The following is an 8487-nucleotide window of genomic DNA, read 5'->3' as shown; positions in this document are numbered from 1 at the left end:
TCCTGCTGATCATACAAGAAAGTGTAAAAAAAAGTCAGCAGGGGAGGCAGGCATTACTCTGCCTCACCTCAAGGGGGCATCTGGAGCAAAAAAATTAAGTTTGTGCTGCACTACAAGTGCTACAGTAAATTTGAATTGCTTAGGCACAAGAAGGGTGCTCTATCCATTTCTATAAAAGAAATGTTCTTTGTAGGACAAATATGTTCCTGTGTATATGTTTGTGTTGGTGTAATTGAATGAGGAATGCTGATGGGATATGAAGCATCACCAGTTGCATGAGTATTCCATGTATGAGTCTGCAACTATTGTAAGATTTTGCTCCTGATACGAGGAAATATCCAGTTACAAGTGCCTCTCCTACTCTTAGGGGCCCCGACACTTTCGCACTGTCTCGCTCACTGTCCCTCACCTTGTCATTTTTTCCTTCCTTTCCCTTTCTCTCTCTATCTTGTTGCACTGCATGCTGGGAGCTGGGAGTAAACGAGTGTGTGAGCTGATGTGGAGTGTGGAGGTTTTTTTTAAATGAGTGAGAAAAGTTGGTAAACATCGTTTTTTTTCTGTTTTCTTGGGTGAAAGGTAAGAGAGGTTTAATTTACAGGTTTTGTTTGTTTTGTGTTTTTGAGAAGCTGCAGGTTAGCAGGTTCTTTCTTGTGAGAGGTTTGGCTGCTCTGTCTCTCAGATAAGTGGTTAGAATCATGGCTGATGCTTGGTTCTCCTGACTGCAGGAGAACAGGTCGGACATCAGCATATAATGTATGGCTCCTGGATGAACAAGGCCGTTTGTCCAAGAGGAGCATTTGGTTCAGATACTGGTAGAGAAAGGTCTGGTCCTGGAGGATGAGTACATCTCAGTTACTCTACTGTCCCTACTGGCTAAACAAATCACTGTGTCCCTGATGCCACCGTTTATCCTCAATGAGCCACTGGAGAAAGAATTTACCCAGTTCAGGAAGTTCTCCAGTGGTTTCAAGGCAGTTCATCTTGGACACAAAGACCACAGACTGCAAACTTTCTCCACAGTTCCTTCCACACTCTGGAGGTTTTGTTTACTGTCAGGTTTGAAAATGCTTTAAGTGTGGAGATATGGGTCATAACCGCTCTGCCCGTATCGGGAATGGGCGGTGGCATCCGCCAGAGCTAGTGCCCACCAAACATCCACGGGGTCCAGACACGGTTCCCTGCAACCATCAGCAGGGTCCAAACCCGCTGCTCAGCAACCATCCACGAGGTCCACCAGAACATGTGTCCTGCAAAAAGCTGAAACTGAAAATAGGGCTGATATTGCAACTGAAGCTCAGACTCAGGCTGATGCTAAGGCTCCGACAGGGGCTGAAGTTGAAACTGAAAATCGAAATGAGGCTAGCGCCGAAGCAAAGTCTCAGGCGCAGGCTGAAGCTGAGGCTGATGGTCACACTGAGGGTCAAGATATTGTACCGGCTGAATCCAGCAGGGCAAAAGTAGATGAAGAAATGACAGACATAGGACCACAGGACAACTTAAATACATAGACACTAAGAGAAATGAATGATTTTCTAGATAAACATATAGCAGAAAGTTAGTTCATTTATCTGATTTCTGCCCCAACAAAGATGCTTTGTTGGTCAACGGCACTGTTGGCAGTCGTTGTTAACCTGGGTCTCGACCGATCCGGTATGGAAATCGTTTTGGTGATTTGCATATGTGATTTGGCTAAAAGTTTTACGCTGGATGCCCTTCCTAACGCAACCCTGACCATTTATCCAGGCTTGGGACCGGCACTATAAAACACTGCTTCGTGTACCCTAGTGGCTGGTTTTTACCCATTTTTATAATATTTTCTTAATTATTATTGTTTTATAATAGCTCTATATATGTTTATATCTAGTGGCGCTTTGGCCCAGAGGCAATGTCTCTGTCATTGGTGTGAAACCCCAGGGTTCACCTCCTGGACAAGTTCGAATCCCGGTTGGGGCGGTTAATACCTTCCAGTGGACTCACCACCCGCAGGAAGGTTTGGGGGGTTGGTATGGTGCAATGTGATTTGGGTAGCGACTGCTGTCCCCGCAACCCGGTAACGGATAAGCGGATGAAAATGGATGGTTGGATGGATGTTTATATCTATGTTTTTGATGTTTAGATGAAAGGGAATTAATAGTATATTTCTGGGGAGCTGAAACGAATGAATTGGTTTTTAGTTATTATTAATGGGGAAAATTTGATCTAGATACGAGCGGATCAATTGTTGTAGAATGGATTAAACTCGTATCTGGGGAATCCACTGTACTCATTTTTACCTTCTGCAAGGAATATATTTTCACAGTTTTAATGTGCCAATAAGATCAAATGTTATTTACATTACTGTACACAGACCTTTAGGTTTCCTTACAGCTGAAGTTATTAATAGTTATTATTATAGTTATTAATATAAAAAAAAAACATATTTGAGCGGGCATTTAGTTTCAACTATTTCACTATCTGGAATGCAACAAAAGAGGAGAAGTGTACAGGCGGAGGGGATAAAGCTCTACAGACAGGCGGGGGAGCCAGTAATGACCACAATGGTCCCATTGATGGAGCAGACAAACGAGTGTTACAGGGCATCTACGTATGTGCATACTCACACACAGACCACTTGCCTCACAGTCGTCTTGGCACCAGGCTTCTGCTACATCTTAGTCCAGGAATGTTGATATAAAATTAGAAGATAACATAAAAAACTTTTCATACTAGAACAGCCTAAAATACTATAGGAAATCCAGAATTACTGATTATCAGTATACATAAGGACAAGAGAAATGAGGAAAGTAATAAAAATACATGACGTTAACTAAATGATATACTTATGTATATCATTTAAAAAAAGGGTGTAATTTCAGAGTAAAAATGCATCATGTTCATTCATGTCTAGAAATTAGAATTTTAAAAATGAACAAAGGCATCAAGACGTCAATGGGCTTTATGTTGTTAACAGAAGAATCTTTGTAAGCAGTGAACATGAGCTTTACAACTGATGTCTGCCTCATATGTATATGTAGCAAAGTAACAATAGCAAGTTGTCTGTAAAAGTGTCACCGTTCTCATTGTTACACAAAGGGTGAGTCACTGTTTGAAAATGATAGCATCATCACTTAAACTATGAAGAATTCCTCTGTAGAGAGGACTGCTTAATAGGGTAACGTTGTATTTCATTTCAGGGGAGGTGTAGAGGCAGACGAACACACAAACGGCATTCAAGGCACGCAACTCAGTGGGGGATGAGCAACTGCCAGTCATATTTGTATGCCTTCATGTTATCCATTGACTGCAATAGCAAGGGCAAACGATCTTAAAACTATATCGCAAACTCTAAAAATAAAAGGCAATTACTATTAAAATGTGATGTAAAAGATGGACAGGACAAAGCTTTATCTGGAATTGTGATCTGTGACTTGCAGAGGACAATATAGGTTTATTTGTGAAACTATAAAAATATGCTGATAAAACATATTTAAGAATTGCCTTATAATCATTTGTGTCGGTTAACAATAAAAAATGTTGCAATACCAGTACATAATAATAATAATAATAATTATTATTATTATTATTATTATTATTATTATTATTATTATTTCCACTTTGTGCAGGAGCATTTCCAGACACCCTGGGGGCCCCAGGCAAGAGGGACCGCTGGCTTCAGATCAGGGCTGTCAAATATATGACCCATGGGCCTAAATCAGTTGATAAACCACTTGAAGAACTTTCAAAAAACATTTTATTACATATGAATATGTTCTAATATAGTCTTTCAATAGTTGGGGCAGGGGTGGCTTAGTGGTTAAGGAAGCAGACTTGGGTCCGGAGGGCTTCAGGCTCAAGTCCACCAGCTGCCAAGTTACAACTAAGGTGCTCTGAGCATGGCACTGTCCCCACTCACTGCTCCCTGGGTGCTTAAAGCTGCTCACTGTTCACTTTGGTGATGGGTTGAATGCAGAGGTCACATTTCGTTGTGTGCTATGTCACAATGACAAATATTTCACTTCCCTCCTTTCCTTCTGATTTTGCATGAAAACAAAGGGGAAAAACATGGACTTGGATTGTTATTCATAGATAATTATGTTATACCTGTACCGGTTCTACCCACTTGACATCTAATCAGGCTGTTTGGGGCCCCTGAACCAAAATTAGTTGGACATCCCTGTTCCAGACATGTTTAGCCTAGTACAGCCAGTGCCACCAGACCAACAAGGTAGATTTCAGAATCAGAAATACATGGAATGCATTCAATGGCAGATTGGATGGGTGCTTGTAGTTTATCTCTTCTGTTGACAGATTTTGGAATAAGAAGACAAATGCCTTAGTCTAGATACCTTTGCTGGAAGAGCATGACATCATTCTTAGATTCAAGGCCAGGGGCCTGATGTATCAAAGTTGTGTACGCAAAAAAAAGTTGCTTACGCCCTTAACTACGCTCACGTACAGATGTATCAAAACTGAAATGATCGGAGAAATGTGCGGGCCTCACGACAGCTCCAGAGCTGGCGTACGCACGCTTCTCAGCACTAAGTGTGCCTTTGGCAACACTTAGTGCTGATCCTGGAAAACTGCTAATAATGTAAAAAACCAAGTAGTCATCAGCGTGATGTGCACATCAGAGACACACTTATGAACGATTAACTCACAAACATGTTTGCAATTACAGTATATGGGTGGATGTAAAAGAATGCCACAAGTGTTGTGAAAGTGAAATGTTATTAACAATTTCAGCGGTAGTGTTGTTACAACATATCGCAATAAGACGGGGGCGTGTATTAAGCCTCTTTAATTATTTGTTTGTTTGCATACGTAAGTGGGGCGTGGTGTGGTAATTCCGTTGGGATGTACAAACAAAACGTACTTGGAATCCTGCATACGCACACTTTGATACATCAGAATGTTTCTGTACCTACGACAATTTCTGGATTTTTGCGTACGCCCTTTTCAAGATGAAATTTACGCACGTTTAGTACAGCAGGCCCGAGGTCAGCCTTGGTCAGCAGTGCGGTTTTTTGAGCACTTAATGTAATTTATAGGTCCCCCATAATGTAGAATTGTCAAAGGTTAATACGAATATGTAATAGAACAGGGACAGATGTGAAGTTTGTAAATCTAAACATTGGATTATATTTCATGCCGTATCTGTCATATGCTTCATATTGCTACTTTGTTTGGGTAAGCTATATGCTGTTGGTGCATCACGGTGTGAGTGAGGATGGGTATGCCAGACAGTAAGAGGGCAGACATAGCCTTGACAACCATAGGTGGAGAGATGCTTGATCATGCCGAGTCCTACTCTCTTTGCATGACATCCAGTGAAATACACCTTCTTTCATAATCTAAGGAAGCAAGCTACTGTATGGGTCTAGACAATTAGTAAAGAACGCTATCGAATAGAGCCAACTGGTTCTACTCACTTTTGGCATTTCGTTGAATTTAGAGCAGATTGTCATCCTAATGGCATATTCTTGCTTCCCCTACAAGAAGTTCATAATGGATGCTCCATGAAACATTGCACTTCCAGATTGTATCTAAAAGAGCATTTAGGCTTCATAATCCTAACCAGCAGTAGCTTGTGAGAGTCAGTTTGTGATATTGCACAAATGGTGGAAACAAAGTAAACGTGGAAGTACAAAAAGCTTGAAAGTTTACAATGTGTGAGTGACAAATGTGTAGTGCAGTGGAGAGCAGATAAAAATGGAGTAAGATAAATAATAATAAAAAGAAGAAGAATAAGAAGCAGGTACTCACAGGAGCGAGAAATACAGAAGAACAGGAAGTGGGTGACCTGCAAGAGGATAAGAATTGATGAAGTAAAAGAAGAAAAGGGGGAAAAGAGTAGTATAAGTAGCATCATTTAACTATTAGAGCTATAGGTACCAAACGATCTATGAATCGTATTTCAGTTGGGAAGCCAATTAGAGCTATAGGTACCAAACGATCTAAGCCATTTGTGTTTTTTGCACATGTGCTTAACGTTCTCTTTTCTCACACATTTTGGGGAAACTACATTATTAACTCAAAAATATGTAAGGAAATAAGAATAACTTTCCAAAAGTAAACAATTCATTATTCATTATTTTTGTATTACTCTATTTTACATTTTATTTAAAAAAAAAAAAAGGTTCACGCATTGTCATTTATGCATTAAAATGAATGACTTTAGTAATGTAAATATTGCCCACAATGCACATCAGCATCGTAGTGGCATTGCCATCTTTTGATAAACAGGAAGGCTCAGTGAATGTTACATTGTTGGTAATGAATGCTGTTCTGCCACAAGCGAAAGCTCAGTATGTACACAGAACAGATGGTCTTAAAACATGACACCTTCCTCTCTGCCACATACAGTGTTCAGCGCTGTGGTAATTTCCAGGACAGCAAATGTTCACTTGCACAAAAAAACAACACATACACACACATGTCACAATGATGTCACACAATCTGTTGGTGAAACTGCTGACAGTAATGAACAAAAAACAAACATTCAGACTAGACTTTGAGGTTCCCGTGTACCTCTGGCAGTTTTTATTTTGTGCGTGAAAGTATTATGCGTATGTAGAAAATAATGTATTTATTTATATATTTTAGGTACCCTTCTTATCTCTAGGGAAACTAATCAGCATTCAAAGGATTGGTGAATCAACCCAGTGACACACAAACAATGGGCTGATTAGTTTGGTAATGTGCCCATGAAGCGGGGGAGCTTGGATGCTTGCTCACCACAGCAATGCGCCACAGTCCTGCTGTGTGGTGTTTCCAAAAATAACAAAATATTTTAATAACTAAACATGTTTTGTTGGTATTGTAGCAATGATAATTTAGTTATTTGGTTAATAACTAATTAAAATAAAATGTGAACATGAGTGAAGGAGGAGCACATTATAACTAAAAACGGCTGTTTATCCATTGTTCATTTTACTCTTGGATATTATTTCAGTTTGACGAAATACATTTTCTTTACCTTTTCTTCCTCTAAATTGTATGTCGATGAGATGTCCGTCATACTAATTTATTTTTAATACAGTGGATATTTTGGCTAAAATATAATACTTTTTTTTTTTTCAGGGAGTAAAATCTCAAGCTTGACCATTTTATTTGAGCATAGAAGCACAGTAGGAGCTTAAAATAGCAGCTGACTCCTCGTTCTCTAGTGTTCTCCAGCCGGCTTCTGTGAGCGGACAGATGGTTGCAACAGACGTGTTCACAGACCTTAGTCCCTATTAAAGTACACAGGTTTAAATTTTCTACATAAGAAGGTAATAAAAAACTCTTTGTCCAGACTTACTTAAAATATATATTTTTTTATATTAGTGTGTTTATTCATGTGACAATTGTGACTGTTCAAAATTAGCCAACTTTTATATTTGCTTTGAAATTTTCTCAATCAACCTAAACTCCATATCTAAGAAAAGAATAATAATATTTCTTACCTGTGGGTATAACTATGCTGTGTGTATTCTTGTAGAAGCCTTTCCTCTGACATACATTTCACAAGCCTATTGCAACCAAGAACTATTGCAACTCTCTGTACCAAGCCCCAACAGTGAAGAATAAACTGCCCTTCCATTGCCACCAATCACAATCACCCCCCTATATGAAAATCAGTCTCTAGTAAAGCAGCATTGTTCTAAGCTTTTACCAAGACACACAGCCATTTATAAATTTACAAACAAAGAGCCACTGTTCAGCTGGCGATACAACTAACATAGTTGAGAGTGCAGAGGTCTCTCTATCAACTGCTCTGGGCTGGTTTATGATAAATTGATCTGTACATGTTTCAACGTTTTGAATTGATCAAATCCAAGTTCTTTTTTTTTTTTAATTATTAATAAAAAAAGAAATAGAACTTTTCCAGAAATACAGGTTTGGGGCATAATTTCATGTTTTTACTGTATCTATAAACAGAACAAATGTGTGAGTTTGGTACCCTTGTCCATAATTCTGTTCATGTAAGTGCTGCTGCAGTCTTGGGCCCATACCAAATGGGTTTACAAGTGGAGATGTATGATGACACCAGTCTAAAGGGAGCACAATTATCCACATTCTACCCCTGTTGTAAAGGTACCATGCTTATAACCTGTACAAAAGATAATCACTAACTAGACAGACAAAATAACAAAAGAAAATGTCCATCAGCAGAACACAGAAAAACACAACAATTTGGTGACTGGCTAAACTTAAATCCTAATCTTTGATCTACAAAAGCCTGCTTAATGGGTTATTTAATTTCAACTGTGTTTACTTTGTTACACACCTACCATAACTTTAGGGTCAAACCTCATAGTCAATGGACCATCTTGTGATTTAAGTGTGCAGACAATAATTAAAATACAGTGCTGATTTACAGCACTCCGGCTCTAATACTTATTGTCATTCTGTTTGTACATATTTAAATTTCAGGTGGCAACCAGTGACTAAGGATATTAGTGAATAAGGAACATACTAAAGCAGTAAATGACATTTGGGGAGTAGTAGCATGTCACTAAAAATTGG

The 8487-nt window shown here is 39.0% G+C and overlaps 1 protein-coding gene across 10 annotated transcripts in view; it reads right to left on the bottom strand.

Annotated features, from left to right (window-relative positions):
* mag (myelin associated glycoprotein) overlaps positions 1–7720 on the bottom strand; it is a 36920-nt gene extending 29200 nt beyond the window's left edge. For 2 of the 10 annotated variants that reach the window (XM_017038012.2, XM_017038013.2), the window contains exons 1-3: positions 7425–7720; positions 5743–5779; positions 2601–2650 (exon numbers count right to left, since the gene is read on the bottom strand). The gene's annotated coding sequence lies outside the window, so the exon portion shown is untranslated. The remainder of the gene's footprint in view (positions 1–2600; positions 2651–5742; positions 5780–7424) is intronic. The other 8 variants (XM_017038006.2, XM_017038005.2, XM_017038010.2 and 5 more) reach the window with 5 other exon arrangements.
* Positions 7721–8487: the final 767 nt, after the last annotated feature.

The sequence above is a fragment of the Cynoglossus semilaevis genome, chromosome 13 (genome assembly GCF_000523025.1).
Source record: "Cynoglossus semilaevis isolate Cse_v1.0 chromosome 13, Cse_v1.0, whole genome shotgun sequence".
NCBI classification, from domain to species: Eukaryota; Metazoa; Chordata; class Actinopteri; order Pleuronectiformes; family Cynoglossidae; genus Cynoglossus; species Cynoglossus semilaevis.
This window is presented reverse-complemented; position numbering and strand designations above follow the sequence as displayed.